General features: G+C 37.1%; 1 pseudogene; it reads left to right on the top strand.

Annotated features, from left to right (window-relative positions):
• Positions 1 to 559: 559 nt before the first annotated feature.
• LOC100803401 (UDP-glycosyltransferase 79B30-like) lies at positions 560 to 4650 on the top strand (annotated as a pseudogene).
• The last annotated feature ends 11728 nt before the right edge of the window (positions 4651 to 16378 follow it).

Genomic DNA, 16378 nt, shown 5'->3' with positions numbered 1-16378 from the left:
CCTGGCTGAGAAGACCAAGAAGAAGCTGGAGGAAGCTGCACAGTCAGGAAGCGTTGATGGCGTCATCGACCCTCCATCCCCAGTTAGACGCCACGTGAAGTGGAAGATGGCTCGCACGAAGAAAACAGGGGAGATGACGACTGAGGCCGCAAAGGAAATCGCTGCGAAGATCGTAAGTCATTTTCAACTAACCATTAGAATTATATTTCAATATTTTGTGAATGCCATGTACAACTATGTGTTTTATGTGCATGATTCCTTTGAGGATCAGGCAACATAGGGATCCTTCGTCCCCCATGGACGTCAGGATGTTCTCGCCGCTGCTATTGAACGTCCAGAGCACCCTAAACGTGTCCGTGCTGCTGGAGCCGGTGTCACCATCAAGCAATACTTTGGATCGGCTCCACGGACATCCCGTAGCTCTTCCTCCCTACCTCCTGAAGAATTGCAGCAGCTGACCCAGCAAATCAGGGACCAACTAGAGGAGTCCATCACAGAAAGAGTGACGCGGCAGCTCATGGCATCCTTCAGCCAGATGCAGTCCCAGATTCAGTCGTAGATGCAATCTCAGGGACTTGCACTACCTCCCGAGCCCCTGGTTGGTCCCTCTGGTCCTCGAGTGAGTACAAATAGGAGTTGTGTTGATCCCTCAGGAAACGATCCTGAGACGGGTGACTCAGATAGGTGCGGCTTGTACATCGAAGCAGATCCTGCCCACCTGGTTGCCCTAGGGAGAGTTTATGAGGGATCCACTGTTGTTCATAACACTCCATTCTTGCCTGGCCAAGTAAAGGTGGGTGTGGAGGAGGTTACAGATGCAAATGCTCCAGTTCTTGTACCCACTAATGAGGTTTCCTTAGTGGGGCAGGCATTTCACACCTTCCTTGCTTGGCCGACACATCTGGTCAAGTCTTTATCACAACAGGTACTTTACTCTTACTATATGTTTCTTCTTTTTAAATTAATTCATTCAGTGTGCCTCAAATTAGGCCATTTAACTTTGTTTCATGAACAGGTAGCTGTGTCTCCGGCAAAACCACCTCCAAAGCCCAATCCGGAGGTCGATGATCCGCTTTATCTGATGACATTGACCATCCCAGAGCTTTTCTTGAGGCCTTATCAGGTTACATGGGATGCCACAGTGTTCGGGGTCTTTAATCCAGATTTCAGGCTCTACATAAAGCACGAAGACCTCTCCGAAATCGCACACAGTGGTCAATGTCTCAGCATATCAGTGTTACAGTTGTGGATTTTGTAAGTCATTTTATATTACTTTTAATTACCTAAGTTATTGCTTTCAATTCATAAATATTTAACTTTGACTTAACATAAATAGGCATCTGACTGAAACAAGTATGCGAGCGGGGAATTCTGATATCTATGGATTCCTCAAGCCACAGTCCATTCAGAGGTCTGGGCAATCGCAGTTTGAGTCTGAAAGTTACATAAAGACTTGGATGCAGAGTTCAAAATGCGATGTCTATCTTGGAGCCTACCTAAATGGGTAAGTCACACAAAATAACTGAATTTAATTAATGTTTACTAATATACTAACCCATATTCGTCTCCACTGCAGCGGACACTGGCAGATGGTGGTCATCCTGCCCAAGGAACACCTAGTTGTCTAGTTTTGTTCATTGCATAACAGGCCAGACAACTACCTTAAAGGGATTATTAACATGTTAGTGTTCTTTTCAATACATTTGCATTGAAATACCTCAACGTACAACATCAGTTTTTAATTGTTACTCATCTGGAACAGTGCTTTAAAAGGTCTTGATGATGCTCCACAGCCTAAATCAAAGGCTTCTGCTAGGTGGATTGTTGTCAAGGTACATCATTTACATAAAACTTCCACTTATATATATTTCTTATGTGTCTATACACTAGTTGTTTAATTAATATCCAAATTTCATTATGTATTTAGTGTAATAGACAAAAAGGAAGTACTAAGTGTGGCTACTATGTCATGCACTGGATGTCCACCATCATTTTAGGATCTTTTAGGAATAACTGGGAAGCGGTACGTTTATTTCAAACAAATTCGATTTTTTTATAATTTGTATTACATTATTAACTTATTATGATTTATTTCATCATGCAATATTTTAACGATCCTAGACCATTGGAGCCAGAGAGATGAAAGGCGTTGCGGATCCAGTGGGCACAGTATTATCTCCGAGTTAGAGATCAGACCTAGGATTTAGGGACATTAACTTTAGCTTAGTTTACTTTGGTTTAACATTTTTTACATTTCCTATGTAATTTGAACATTGAATTCATTTGTTGATTGTTCTTTATGATAAATCAATTATTCGATGTTTATTATGATTAAAACTGCTTGAAAGTAGAATAAAATGTTTATTTGCTGTGAATTGGGTCTGAAATTGCATTTTACAGGCACAATTTTGGATTTATTGTAAAAACAAAAAGTTTATATAAAAAAAACTTGAAAACAACATTGGTTATTAACAAAAACTGGTGTTAATATAGTAAACAACATCGGTTATTTACAAAAACCGATGTCAACATGCACCTTAACATCGGTTATACTAGAAAACCGATGTCAGTGTTTACATATTAACATCGGTTCTTTGTAAATAATCGATGTTAACGTTTGTATATTAACATCGGTTATCTACTGAAACCGATGTTATATACAAAGAACTACACCAAATAAGTGTATGCATCATCAACATTAACATTGGTTTTTCTAGAAAACCGATGTCAATATATAATATTAACATCGGTTTTACTACAAAACCGATGTCAACGTTCATCATGCATACACTTTTTTTGCTATAGTTCATTGTGTATAACATCGGGTATTTAGAAAATCGATGTTATCGTATTTATGTTAACATCGGTTTTTCAAAACCGATGTTAACAATAATACATTCAACATCGGTTTTAGAACCGATGTTGAATGCCGTAAATAACCGATGTTGAAAGTGTAATTTCTAATAATGGTTAGAGTCCTTTATTTTGTAGGTCGCCCCTCCTATCCTCCTAACAAAGTTGCCTCTCAAAACCGACGTGTGAAGTCCGAGAGCCCACCTTAGCCATGTCCACCTTAACGTGTGCCAGCTCCGAATTTTAGTAAGTACATTCCACCTCTCCAACAAACTAGCAAGGAGGGGACCCAAAAGAACACAATCCAAGTTAGTCCAATTCAACCTCTACCCACACTTCATCACCTTAATCCCCATCAATGTCCCTCATGTTGATGGTCTTCCCAGGGGCACAGAAACCACTGTCGATGTCTCCTCCTATTTGGTTCCTATAATCGTGTCATCCATGGATCGTAGGACATCAAAGCTCTCCTAACTGAGCTAACCCCGCATATTGTCTTCTTTGATGTCTCATTTTGGCTCCTAAACTTAACTTTTTGCTTGGATATCAAATCTCTTATCTACTTGATCATTAACTTGGCTACAATAGCTTACATTGCATCCCCCTCAAGGATACAAATGTGCCATAATGTCATTAGGGTAAGCAAATATATTTCCTATCACAAATATACTTCAATTCTTTTTTATATTTTATTCTCCTATTTCTATATAGTTGAACTTAATACTCCAATTTTCTTACCATACATAATTATTCTTGATTTTAATATTTGTGTCTTTATTATGATGATAATGTTCAAAATTATTATTAATTTTATTTTTTTAAAAATATATTATCTCTATCGATTTAGGGTTCTAGATCTCCACTAACACTAGTAGTGACTTGAATAAATTTGACCTCATGCAACCTCCTCTTGGGTACCCTTCATCATCAACCACCAAGCTCCATCCACATGAAGCAAGGTTCCTTGTTTTTCCAAGGAAAATGGAGTTTGGTAGTGGCATTCTCTTCTATGACCGTGTGTACAAATAATCAAGCATTTCTGACACAATTGGGTTCAAAGGTTGCTTTGAAATCGAAGGGCCTTACGTTGAGTACCTTGCGGAACAGTTTTAAAAGCCTGTTTTGCTCTCAGGACCCATCATACTAGAGCCACCTAACACTATTTTGGAGGGAAATGGTTGGCATCGCTCGAAATGTTCAAGGGTGGTTTAGTAATTTTTTGTGCATTTGGAACCGAATGGAAGTTACATCATGACTAATTCCAAGAGAAGTTGTTGGGTCTTGAACTAACGAATCTTCCTTTTCTGGCGGTTCTAAAGGCTCCTCATGGGTTTGAATGTGACACATTTGAAGATGCTCTTCCATTAGGGTTTAGGGAAAAGGGTTGAAGGAAGAGGAGTTGTGCACAACGGGTGGGTGCAGCAGCAGCTGATTCTGGCACACCCTTCAGTTGGTTGCTTTGTTACTCATTATGGCGCTGGCTCGCTGACTGAGGCATTGATGAACATGTGTCAGATGGTGTTGCTGCCACAGCCAAGAGGGGATCATGTTGTGAATGCTAGGGTGATGGGTGGGAACTTGAAGGTCGGGGTTGAGGTGGAGAGGGGTGAAGAAGATGGGTTGTTTAAAAGGTAGAGTGTTTGTAAAACTGTGGAAGTTGTGATGGATGACGAGAGTGAGGTTGGGAGGGAAATTAGGGCTAATCATGCAAAATTGAGGGATTTCTTGGGAAGCCCCAATTTGGAGTTTGCTTGTGTTGATAGCTTTTGTAAAAAACTTAGAGATTTAATCAGCTGATTTACAAGCTTTTAGAAAATTTTCCTCTGTAATCTACTACATAGAAAAGGAAAAGAGAGGGGTTGTCTAACTTATCATAAATAAAAATGGGATTTAACCACTACATCAAATTTGATTGGTATAGTTAACATATCTCGTCAATTATTTTAAGGTGCATAAAAAAGTGCACCAATCAAGTTCGATGGAGTTATTTAACTCCATTTTCACTTAAAATAATTTAGACAACCCTGAAGTAAAAAGGTTGGTGGGAGACCATTAATTAGTAAGTTATTATCTGTATCTTTGCATCGGTCTCCATATTTACAAGCAGCATATGTATGTACTATCAATAAATATCTGATTCCACTTAAGCGAGTGTTAGATAAAATCTAACAAATTTAATGATTTTAAGTGGCGATCAATAGTTAAATAGAACCTACTTGGAAGAATTTGAATTGTGCAAACAATATTGCTTAGAAAATATACTGATGATGTTTTCTTATTTGAAGTAAAAAAAAAAAAGGCAGAAAATTTTGTGCTTCCAAATTGGTTTTGGTATTAGTGATTCTCTTGTGAGCACCAATTCTAATTTTGTCTATGGTAAAACCAATTAGCAATCAATGGCTCTCTGGCATTTTTTATTAATTCCTTTCACTATTTCATCTGCATGTTTGTTGTAGATTCCTGATGACAATTTGTTCTAGAAGATATAAGAAAGTTGGATTCGAAAAAAGTCCTTGCAGGCTAATTTGGAGCATTTCTGTAACGAACTAATATATGTATAGAGATATATAACAGCTAAAAGATAAAAGAATCAAAGAGCGGTAATTGGACAATGTAGTTTGACACCAAGTAGCTTTTATAATATCATGTGGTGAGTAGTAATATTTGTTATTGGTATGGCTACATAGGGTGTGCAAAAATTACTTCAGCAAAAAAACTGAACCGAACTGGTTCTAAACCATTTTAACCAACTCACTTTTATATTCAGATAGTTGAACTGGTTTAGAAAATCGATTTAAAATCGAACTGATTTTCAATTGATTTTCGTACTATTTTTTTCAAATAAAAAAATTATTCAGGTGAAAATCAATTCAATTTTGCATAAACAATTTGGTTAATCAAATTGGTTTTGTAAAATATTACACTTTTTTTTCAAACTAATTTGGATAAAAATCAATTTGATTTAGGTCCGGTTACAATCTAATTTAGTCTGAACCAATTTTTTCACACCCCTAAGTCTACATGTGTTTTGACACCTCTTCCATATGTAACAAAAATGCCCATTTTTCATACCTCGGTAAGGGATTCCCTTCAAAAAGCATGAAGTATGCTTAATAAATGTTTTTTAAGCAACCATTGTCTCTGACCAGGAAGAGATCATCCTTAGTCATTTCAAGCAACCATTGGTTCTATACCTCATTCTTTTCCTAGCATCATCCTCCAAACTAAAGGCCCGCAAACCACCCTCTGACAAACAACTTACACTTGAGAAGTTGGAAATTGGTCATAAACTTTAGTTAAGAGAAGACAAAGAGACAAAGAATCATCACATTATACACCTATATAACAATTCACGATCACAACTCTTTAGTAAGTGAGGAAATCAATAACATGATCATGTAAAACATTATTTTATCACAATAGTTTATCAGACAGACAAAATTGGCTTGCCCCCCCCCCCCAGCTTTTATTTTAGTAAATAAGACAAAGGCAATCAACATGTTACAATGACCACAATCAGCTCGAGGCTCGAGTGAGATGCGCCCAGGGCGATGAGCACTCTGCTCATACATTGCCTACTCAAGGGGAATCACACCCTGACGCATAGTCAACACTCAAGATGATCCAAGCCTCTCCCGTATGCACCGTCCTACAGGGAAAACTACTCATTGACACCCCTTTATCGACCACATCATGGAAGCTGACATACCTATAGGTTGGAAACCACTCAACCTAGAGTGGTATGATCGGACCACCGATCCAGATGAACATCTGGATGCCTTCCTGACTCAGGCAAATCTGTACACCAATGACAATGCAATCCTATGTTGTGTCTTCCCCATGTCCCTCAAAGGGGTGGCATTGACCTGGTATGGTGGACTCCTACAAGGTCCATTTATAGCTTTGACATTGTTGTCGATCGCTTTAATGCGTAATATGCAACCATCCAACCTCATCGTATGACATATGCCGCACAAGCCAGTCTACGACAAGCAAATGATGAATCTCTCCAAAAATTCATGGATAAACTTGGACGCATTGTCGTCCAAATCCGAAATCTCAACCCATAGGTAGCATTACACTTTATGCTCCTCGCTTTAAGGTCTAGTAAGTTCATGGACAGTCTATGCAAAAAAACCCCTAGTAGCATGGACGACTTGCACAAACGAGCCAAAGGCTACATCTAGATGCAAGAAATGTCCAAGTTCAGGAACGAGGTCAGAAAAAAGTAGGACAAGTGAGAAGGAAGCACCAAGACTGACTCACTCAAGTCGGACAAGTGCTAGCCTCTCCCAAAAAGGCCTAGGTACGGGCGTTACACACCCCTGACGACCAATCGTACTACAATCCTTGAGGAGGATTTCAACTCGGAGGTACCCATCTAGCTACCTCGGTCCCGTCCTTCCAGGCCGGGGTTAGACACAACCAAATACTACAGGTACCACCGCAATATCGGTCACCACATAGAAGACTGTTGGGCCCTAAAGGACAAAATAGAAGAGTTCATATAGGGTGAGTACCTAGCCTAATTTGTTAAGAGGTTGGACAACCACCAAGCATGAGCAAGACTTGAAGGACACCAAGAGAATCAGCATAGGAATCACGATGCGGATAGAAGAAGAGACAAAGTAGAAGATCGAGGAAAACAAAGACACCACCAAAAAAACGCGATTGACAACCTCCATAAGAACAAGAGCCCGCCCAACAAATCAAAGGTGTAATCAACACCATTGCAGGTGTATTCTACTATGGAGGGCAGTCTAGCTAGTCTCGCAAGGGTCACCTCCACGCCATCCAGGACATCCACATCAACTATGTCAATACACCATTACTACGAAGTCTTCCTCCTATCACTTTCACTAATAGAGACTTCAAGGGTATCAACCTTATCAACCAAGACGACCCCATGGTTGTCTCCATCATAATTACCAACTTCATGGTGTCCAAGGTCCTCATCAACCAAGGCAACTCCACTAACATCTTATACTAGAAGACATTCCAAACACTTGAAGTTTAGCTTGACACCATCCATCCTTACATCAGTCCACTCCTTGGCTTCATAAGAGAAAGAGTAGAGAACAAAGGCTATGTCGACCTAATGACCACCTTCGATCACGGCCAGCTCTCAATGAGCTTTACAATCAAGTATTTATTTCATTTATTCCATGATAGGAACAGTAGGAGATACACGTTACACCATGATTTTGAATACTATCTGTGAAAGTGATATGAGGGAGACTTTGTTGTAATGGTGCATCAATAAAATTGATGTCGATGTCTCAAATAGTGAGTAGATGGCGTTTTTGGGACTGGCTAGACCGTTCTCCATAGGAAAATATGCCCATAATGGTGTTGATTACATCTCTGATCTGTTGGGTGAGTTATTGTTCTTGTGGAGGTTGTTGCTCACGCTGTTGCTGTTGGTGTCTTTGTCTACCTCAGTCTTCCGCTCTGTGTCTTCTTCTGTCTGCTTCATGGTTCCTATGCTGCTCCTCATGGTATCCTTCAGGTCTTGCTCCTACTTGGTGGTTTTTAAGCCTTTTGACAAACTGGACTAGGTACCTAGCTTGTATAAGCTCTTATATCTTGTCCTTTAGGGCCCAACAATCTTTTGTGTTATGACCAATACCGTGATGATACCTACAATATTTGGTTGCATCTAACCCCGGTCTTGGAGGTATCGTCAGGGGTAGCTAATGGGTACCTCCAAGTTGAATGCTTCCTCCAGAATTGTAGTGTGATTGGTCGTCAAGGGTGTGTAACGCTCGTACCTAGGCCCTTTTAGGAGAGGCTGGTGCTTGTCTGGCTTGTGCCTCTTATCCGACTTGTGAAAGTCGATCTTGGTGATTCCTTCTCGCTTTTCACGCTTTTGTCCGGATTATCTAATTTCATTCCTGAATATGGACATTTCTTCTATCTGGATGTAGCCCTTGGCTTGTTTGTGCAACTCGTCCATGCTATCAGGGGTTTTTTTTGCACAAACTATTTGTGAACATGCCGAGTCGTAGGGCGAGAAGCATGGAATGCAATGCTACCTCTGGGTTAAGATTTCTCATCTGGACAGCTGTTCACCCAAATCTGTCCATGAATTTTCTAAGAGACTCATCATCTGCTTATCACAGACTAGCTAAGGTAGTTAGGGTCATGTGGTGAGATCTGCTGGTTGTGTACTGCGTACTGAAGCGTTCACGAGTGTGTAGAAGCTATCTATGGATCTAGGTGTGAGTCCACCATACCAGGTCAATGCCACCACCTCAAGGGACGTTGGGAAGACACAACATAGAATCACATCGTCATTAGTGTATAGGTTCACCTGAGTCAGGAAGGCATCCAGATGCTCATTTGGATCTATGGTTCCATCACACTGCTCGAAGTTGAGTGGTTTCCACCCCAAGGGTATGTCAGCCTCCACAATGCGACAAGTAGTATGCCATGTTGGACGGTGCATATAAGAGAGACTCAAGTCATATGTAGTGTTGATTGTGTGTTGGGGCTGTGATTTCCCTTGAGTGCGCTCAGGCAAAGTGTGAGCGGAGTGCTCTTCGCCCTGGTGGTGTCCGATACGAGCCTCCAACTAATCATGGTTAGCCTTTAGCTTTCTCATCTCAATGCGGTTTTGGAGTTATTGAGGAGTTTTTGCGTCTGTCATAGCTGCCAAATAAGGATGGGAGTCTTCAAAAGGGGTTTCATGTTTGAGGCTAGACTTAGTGCTAACCATGAATGAATAAGATAGAGTTAACAAAAGACTATAGTGTATGTTTTACCACGACCCCAAGGTGGACACCAAATGTACTTAACAAAATCCGAAGCTGGCACACGTTTGGGTGGATGTGGCTAAGGTTGGCTCCTAAACTTCACACGTCGGCTTTGACAGGCACCTTTGTTAAGAGGAAAAGAGGGGAGACCTGCAAAACAAATGACTCTGATACTCAAGTAATTATATTAGATAGGAGATAATGCAAGTATATGCTTAAATGTAGGCTCGAGTAAGCAATAGAGGGAGATGTGCATAAGCGTGTTGCTCGTGTGCTGGAGTGTGTCAGATTGTGTTAAGGGTTTGATGGAACCTGGTATTTATAGGAGTGGAGTGTAACTGTAGCTCCTTATGGTGTAGCTGCATGTGGAGCTTGTAGGACTTGGATCTTCTTCATCAATGGATTCCTTTGCTTCTTGAAGGTCATGGCAGCAGAATGGAGAAGGAAGAAAGATGATTGGAGACGCCACTTCAAGGAGAAGATAAGTCAAGAAGAAGCTCACTACCATAGGAAGCCATGGACAAGAGCTTGAAGGTAGGAGAAGATGAGTGGAGGGAGAGGTGTTTGATCAGCTGGCCTCGGAAAAATTAAGAAGGGGAGGTTGAATTAGTTATGAACGTGTCTTGACTAATTAAAGATTATCCTTCTTAATATATCTGGATTCAATTAGGCTATACGACTAAGTTATGAGGAAGTAAAGAGCAAAAACAATAACTTAGACAAAAATAAAGCGAAAATAAAAGTACACAGCGGAAAAGTAAAGAGTGTAGGGACGAAGAAGACAAACACAAGATTTATACTGGTTAGGCAACAACCTGTGCCTACATCCAGTCCCCAAGCAACCATCGGTTCTTGAGATTTCCAATAACCTTGTAAAATCCTTTACAAGCAAAGATCCATAAGGGATGTACCCTCCCTTGTTCTCTTTGAACAACCAAGTGGATGTACCCTCCACTTGAACTGATCCACAAGAGATGTACCCGCTCTTGTTCTAAGTATTACAACCCAAGTAGATGTACACTCTACTTGTACCACAAAGGATGTACCCTCCAATGTGTTAAGACAAAGAATTCTTAGGCAGTTAGTCCCTTAAATCTTTGTAAAGGGAAACAAAAGATATCTCAGGCGGTTAGTCCTTTGAAACTATTGGCAAGTGGAAGTGTAGAAGCAAGCTTCATTGCTTCATGATGATGAATCAAGATTGATTCAAGGTGTTTTGATGATAACAAAGATGATGACAAAAAAGAATGATTTCAAGATTGAGTCAAGAAAAATTCAAGAATCAAGAGAAAGATTAAAGAGAAGTTTCAAGTTTTCAAGAATCAAGAACAATCAAGATCAAGATTCAAGACACAAGATTCAAGAATCAAGAAAAGGCTCAATCAAGATAAGTACAAAAAAGTTTTTCAAAACATTGAGTAGCCCATGAAGTTTTCACAAAAGCTTTTACCAATGAGTTTTTACTCTCTGGTAATCGATTACCAGTTTACTGTAATCGATTACCAGTGGCAACTTTTGTTTTCAAAAAGCTTTCAACTGAATTTACAATGATGACAACAAAAGGGAGGGTACATCCCTTGTGGATCTTTGCTTGTAAAAGGTTTTTTACAAGGTTGAAAGAAATCCCAAGGACCACAGGTTGCTTGGGGACTGGAGGTAGGCACGGGTTTGTGCTGAACCAGTATAAAAATCCTTGTGTGTTTGTTTCCTTCTTCCCTACTCTTTTACTTTCCGCTGAGCATTTAATTTCCGCTTTTACTTTCTGTTAAGTTTCTCTTCTACTCCTCTTTCTCTTAAAAATTTAGTAAAAGCCTTAAAAGAGTAATTTTTTAATTAGTAAAGGTTTAGGAATAATTAATTCAACCCCCCCTTCTTAATTATTCTGAGGCCACTCGATCCAACAAGTGGTATCAGAGCAGGTTTCTTGTAGAAAGTCTAATAACTTCAAGATTAATGGACTCTTTAGATTCTTTGTCTTTCAAAAGTATTTTCAGGAACAGGTTATTCCAAGATCATGATGAAGACCAAGTCAATTTGTGTCTCATGACAAAATCTGATGAGAATAACAAAGAAGATTCTGTAAAGAAGAAATGGTACATAGACAGTGGATGTTCCAAGCACATGACAGGTGATGTATCCAAATTCACAACTATTTCTCCCAAGAAAAGTGGACATGTTACATACGGCGACAACAATATTAGTAAAATCTCAAAAGAGGTAACATCTAAGCCATCTCTATGAATTAAGGTATGAGTAGTATTTTCAGTTAATTTATTTTTGTGGCTAATAGAAAATAATTGTTGAAATTGTTTGATTGTGTTTACAATGTTTGATTAACTATATTTAGTTTTAATTTTGAATATATATGATTAATTGAATTTTGTTTAATGCTGGAATTGCTTATGTTTTGTTTGTTTTGACATGATAGGATAATTGAATTAAGTAAATAATTACCATAATATGTGTTGATAATTGTTATTTGATACTTAAATTTCAATGTTTAATTCTCTGGTAATCGATTACCACTATGTGTAATCGATTACAATAGAATAGACTTAGTTCTATAAATTGAAGATAAGTTCAAAATTATTTGATTATGTTAAAATTTATTATGATTAATTAACTGTATTTAGTTTAAATAATTTCAATATACATGATTGATTTTTTGTCTTTGGTAATTGTGTCCAAGTAGTTGGAAGTTTGAAAATTAAAATTTGGAAGTTATTGGAAGTTTCAAAATTAAAATTTGGAAGTTGAAAGTTGAGAATGAAAGTAGAAGTTATTGGAAGTTGGAAGTTGAAAAAGGAAGTTACTAGAAGTTGAAATTTGAAATTTAAAATTTAAAATTTAAAATTTAAAATTTAAAATTTGAAATTTAAAATTGAAATTTAAAATTTTTTATATTTGAATTTTTATAAAAGTATTATGCACAGTTAGTTGATTATTAATTAAATTTAATTAATTTGAAATGTTTGATGATTGATTGTGCTTAAAAGTTATGTTTATTATTTTGATAATATATATTTTTAAAATGATTATGCATGATTTTTTATGTGATATGTGATTAGTCATTTATGAATGGTTATGTATGGTTTTATATCTCTTGTATGATTCTTGCATAATTTTTAATATGACATGTGAATTACTTGCTAAGGCTCATTCATAAAGTTTTTAAAATCCATTATGTTATATTTATTTATTCTTATAAGAATTTTCATATATAAAGTATCTTTTTGATTCTGAAAAATGTGTTATCAAGCATGAGCATGATAAAGATATTGAGCATGTAGGTTTCAGAGAAAATAATGATTACATTATTGACTGAGTTCTTTGAACTTTCTAAGTTTTTAAATTTTCTTTAACAAATCTGAATGTTTGATGATGCATGTGATCTATATCCTTCAATCCTTGTATAATTCTTGTTTGATATGTTTGAATTACTTGATTGATTGTTCAAAATATTTCTTATGCTTTTCAAAACTATTATATTTTATTTCAAATAAAATTATTTTGATGTAATGAAACAATATGTTAAAAAGAACTCATCTTGGTATGTGTTGATAGTCAATTAGCACTTAGTCTTAGGAAAAAGGTGACTGTGTTTTAAAATTTGTAGATACTAAAAACCAACTTGTAGACATCTTCACAAAACCACTAACTAAAGACTCTTTCTACACCATAAAAAGAGAATTAGGACTAATAGATGTTAGTGACTTATCAAAATAAATCTTTATATTGTTATACTATTTGAACAATTTACTATTTCCCTATTTGCATGGTATGTTTGAACAATTATTAAGTATGTTATTTGACTATGTGGAGTTATTAATTTATCTATGCATGGTTGTTGGCTTCATGGTTTCATAGTTCTTGCTTCTTGCTTCATGATTTGGTTGATTTTTTTATGAACATTAAATGGATGTTTAAATTAAATTTATTTAATACGCACTTTGGCTTTTTGTTGATGCCAAAGGGGGAGAGAAATGGGATTAAATCAAGAATTCACATGAGTAATCAACTTATTTTTAAGATAAGCATAAATTCAAAAACAAAGGGGGAGCATTTATAAGAGTGATCAACTAGGAAAAAGTGTGTGTGTGTTTCTTGATTTCAGAAGTTGTCATCATCAAAAAGGGGGAGATTGTGGAAGCAAAGCTTCATGATGAATCAACAATGATTCAAAGATGTTTTGATGATAACAATGATGACAACAAAAGATGATGAACAAAAAGCTCAAGAGAATCAAGAACAAGTAAAGAGTTCAAGAATCAAGAAGAATTCAAGATTCAAGAAGAAAGCCTACAAACAAGAATCAAGATCAAGATTCAAGACTCAAGATTCAAGAATAAAGAAAAGACTCAATCAAGATAAGTATTAAAAAGTTTTTCAAAACTTTGAATAGCACATGAGTTTTTGACAAAACCTTTACCAAAGAGTTTTTACTCTCTGGTAATCGATTACCATATTGTTGTAATCGATTACCAGTAGCAAAATGAGTTTGAAAATGTTTTCAAACTGAATTTACAATGTTCCAAATATTTTCAAAAGGCTGTAATCGATTACAATGTTTTGGTAACCGATTACCAGTACCCTTGAACGTTGAAATTTAAATTTAAATGTGAAGAGTCACATCCTTTCACTCAAAAGCTTTGTGTAATCGATTACACTTATTTGGTAATCGATTACCAGTGTTTGTTTCTGAAAAATCTAAAGATGTAACTCTTCAAAAAGGTTTTGACTCTTTCAAATGGTTTTTATGTTTTTCTAAAAGTTATAACTCTTCTGAATGGCCTTCTTGACCAGACATAAAGAGTCTATAAAAGCAAGGCTTTGTTTTGCATTTTCTAACAAGTCTTTCTAAACAATCTCTTACAATCCTTTACAAGCCTAGAATCTCTTTAAACTTCTTCTTCTTCAGCTTTGTATCAAAAGCTTTATGAAGTTTTCTGGTTTTCCAAACCTTGAAAACTTGTGCTATTCATCTTTTCATTCTCTTCTCCCTTTGGCAAAAAGAATTCGCCAAGGACTAACCGCCTGAATTCTTTTTGTGTCTCTCTTCTCCCTTTTCCAAAAGAACAAGGGACTAACCGCCTGAATTCTTTTGTGTCACCCTTCTCCCTTGTCAAAGAATTCAAAACGACACAGTCTGAGAATTCTTTTGATTCTTCCCATTCCCTAATACAAAAGCACTCAATCAAGATAAGTACAAAAAAGTTTTTCAAAAACATTGAGTAGCCCATGAAGTTTTCACAAAAGCTTTTACCAATGAGTTTTTACTCTCTGGTAATTGATTACCAGTTTACTGTAATCGATTACTAGTGGCAACTTTTGTTTTCAAAAAGCTTTCAACTGAATTTACAATGATGACAACAAAAGGGAGGGTACATCCCTTGTGGATCTTTGCTTGTAAAATGTTTTTTACAAGGTTGAAAGAAATCCCAAGGACCGCAGGTTACTTGGGGACTGGAGGTAGGCACGGGTTTGTGCTAAACCAGTATAAAAATCCTTGTGTGTTTGTTTCCTTCTTCCATACTCTTTTACTTTCCGCTGAGCATTTAATTTCTTCTTTTACTTTCTGTTAAGTTTCTCTTCTACTCCTCTTTCTCTTAACAATTTAGTAAAAGCCTTAAAAGAGTAATTTTTTAATAGTAAAGGTTTAGGAATAATTAATTCAACCCCCCCTTCTTAATTATTCTGAGGCCACTCGATCCAACAGAATTTACAACGTTCCAATCAATTTCAAAATGGTGTAATCGATTACAATATTTTGGTAATCGATTACCAGTGTGTTTGAACGTTAAAATTCAAATTCAAATGTGAAGAGTCACATCCTTTCACAAAAATGCTTTGTGTAATCTTTTACATACATTGAATACATTGATTTCAATCGTTTACAACCCTTGAGTCTCTTTGAACATCTTCTTGAATTTCTTCTTCTTCTTCCTTTGTCAAAATTTTTCTAAACCTTGAAAACAAAAGTGTGTTATTCATATTTTTCATTCCCTTCTCCCTTTGCCAAAAAGAATTCGCCAAGGACTAACCGCCTGAACTCTTTTTGTGTCTCTCTGCTCCCTTTTCCAAAAGAACAAAGGACTAACCACCTGAATTCTTTTGTGTCTCCCTTCTCCCTTGTCAAAGAATTCAAAATGACACAGTCTGAGAATTCTTTTGATTATTCCCTTTCCCATAAAAAAAAGATTTCAAAGGATTAACCGCTTGAGAATTCTTTTGTTTCCCCATTCACAAAGTTTCAAAGGACTAACCGCCTGAGAACTTTGTCTTAACACATTGCAGGGTACATCCTTTGTGGTACAAGTAAAGGGTACATCTACTTGGGTTGTTGTGACTGAGAACAAGAGAGGGTACATCTCTTGTGGAGCAGTTCAAGTGGAGGGTACATCCACTAGGTTGTTCAAAGAGAACAAGGGAGGGTACATCCCTTGTGGATCTTTGCTTGTAAAGGAATTTACAAAGTTGAAAAGAAATCTCAAGGACCGTAGGTCGCTTAGGGATTGGATGTAGGCACGGGTTGTTGTCGAACCAGTATAAAACTCTTATATGTTTGGCTTCTTCTTCCCTACTCTTTTAATTTCTGTTGTGCACTTTAATTACCGCTTTTACTTTTGGTTAAGTTTATATTTATGTTCTTTGCTTTCTTAACAACATAGTAAAAGCCTAAGAGAGGTAGATTTTTAATTAGTAAAGTTTCAGTAATAATGAATTCAACCCCCCCCCCCCCCCCCCCTCTTAATTATTCTGAGGCCACTTGA

The sequence above is a fragment of the Glycine max genome, chromosome 10 (genome assembly GCF_000004515.6).
Source record: "Glycine max cultivar Williams 82 chromosome 10, Glycine_max_v4.0, whole genome shotgun sequence".
Lineage (NCBI taxonomy): Eukaryota > Viridiplantae > Streptophyta > Magnoliopsida > Fabales > Fabaceae > Glycine > Glycine max.
The sequence above is the reverse complement of the archived record's forward strand: the minus strand, read 5'-3'. Positions and strand labels throughout refer to the sequence as shown.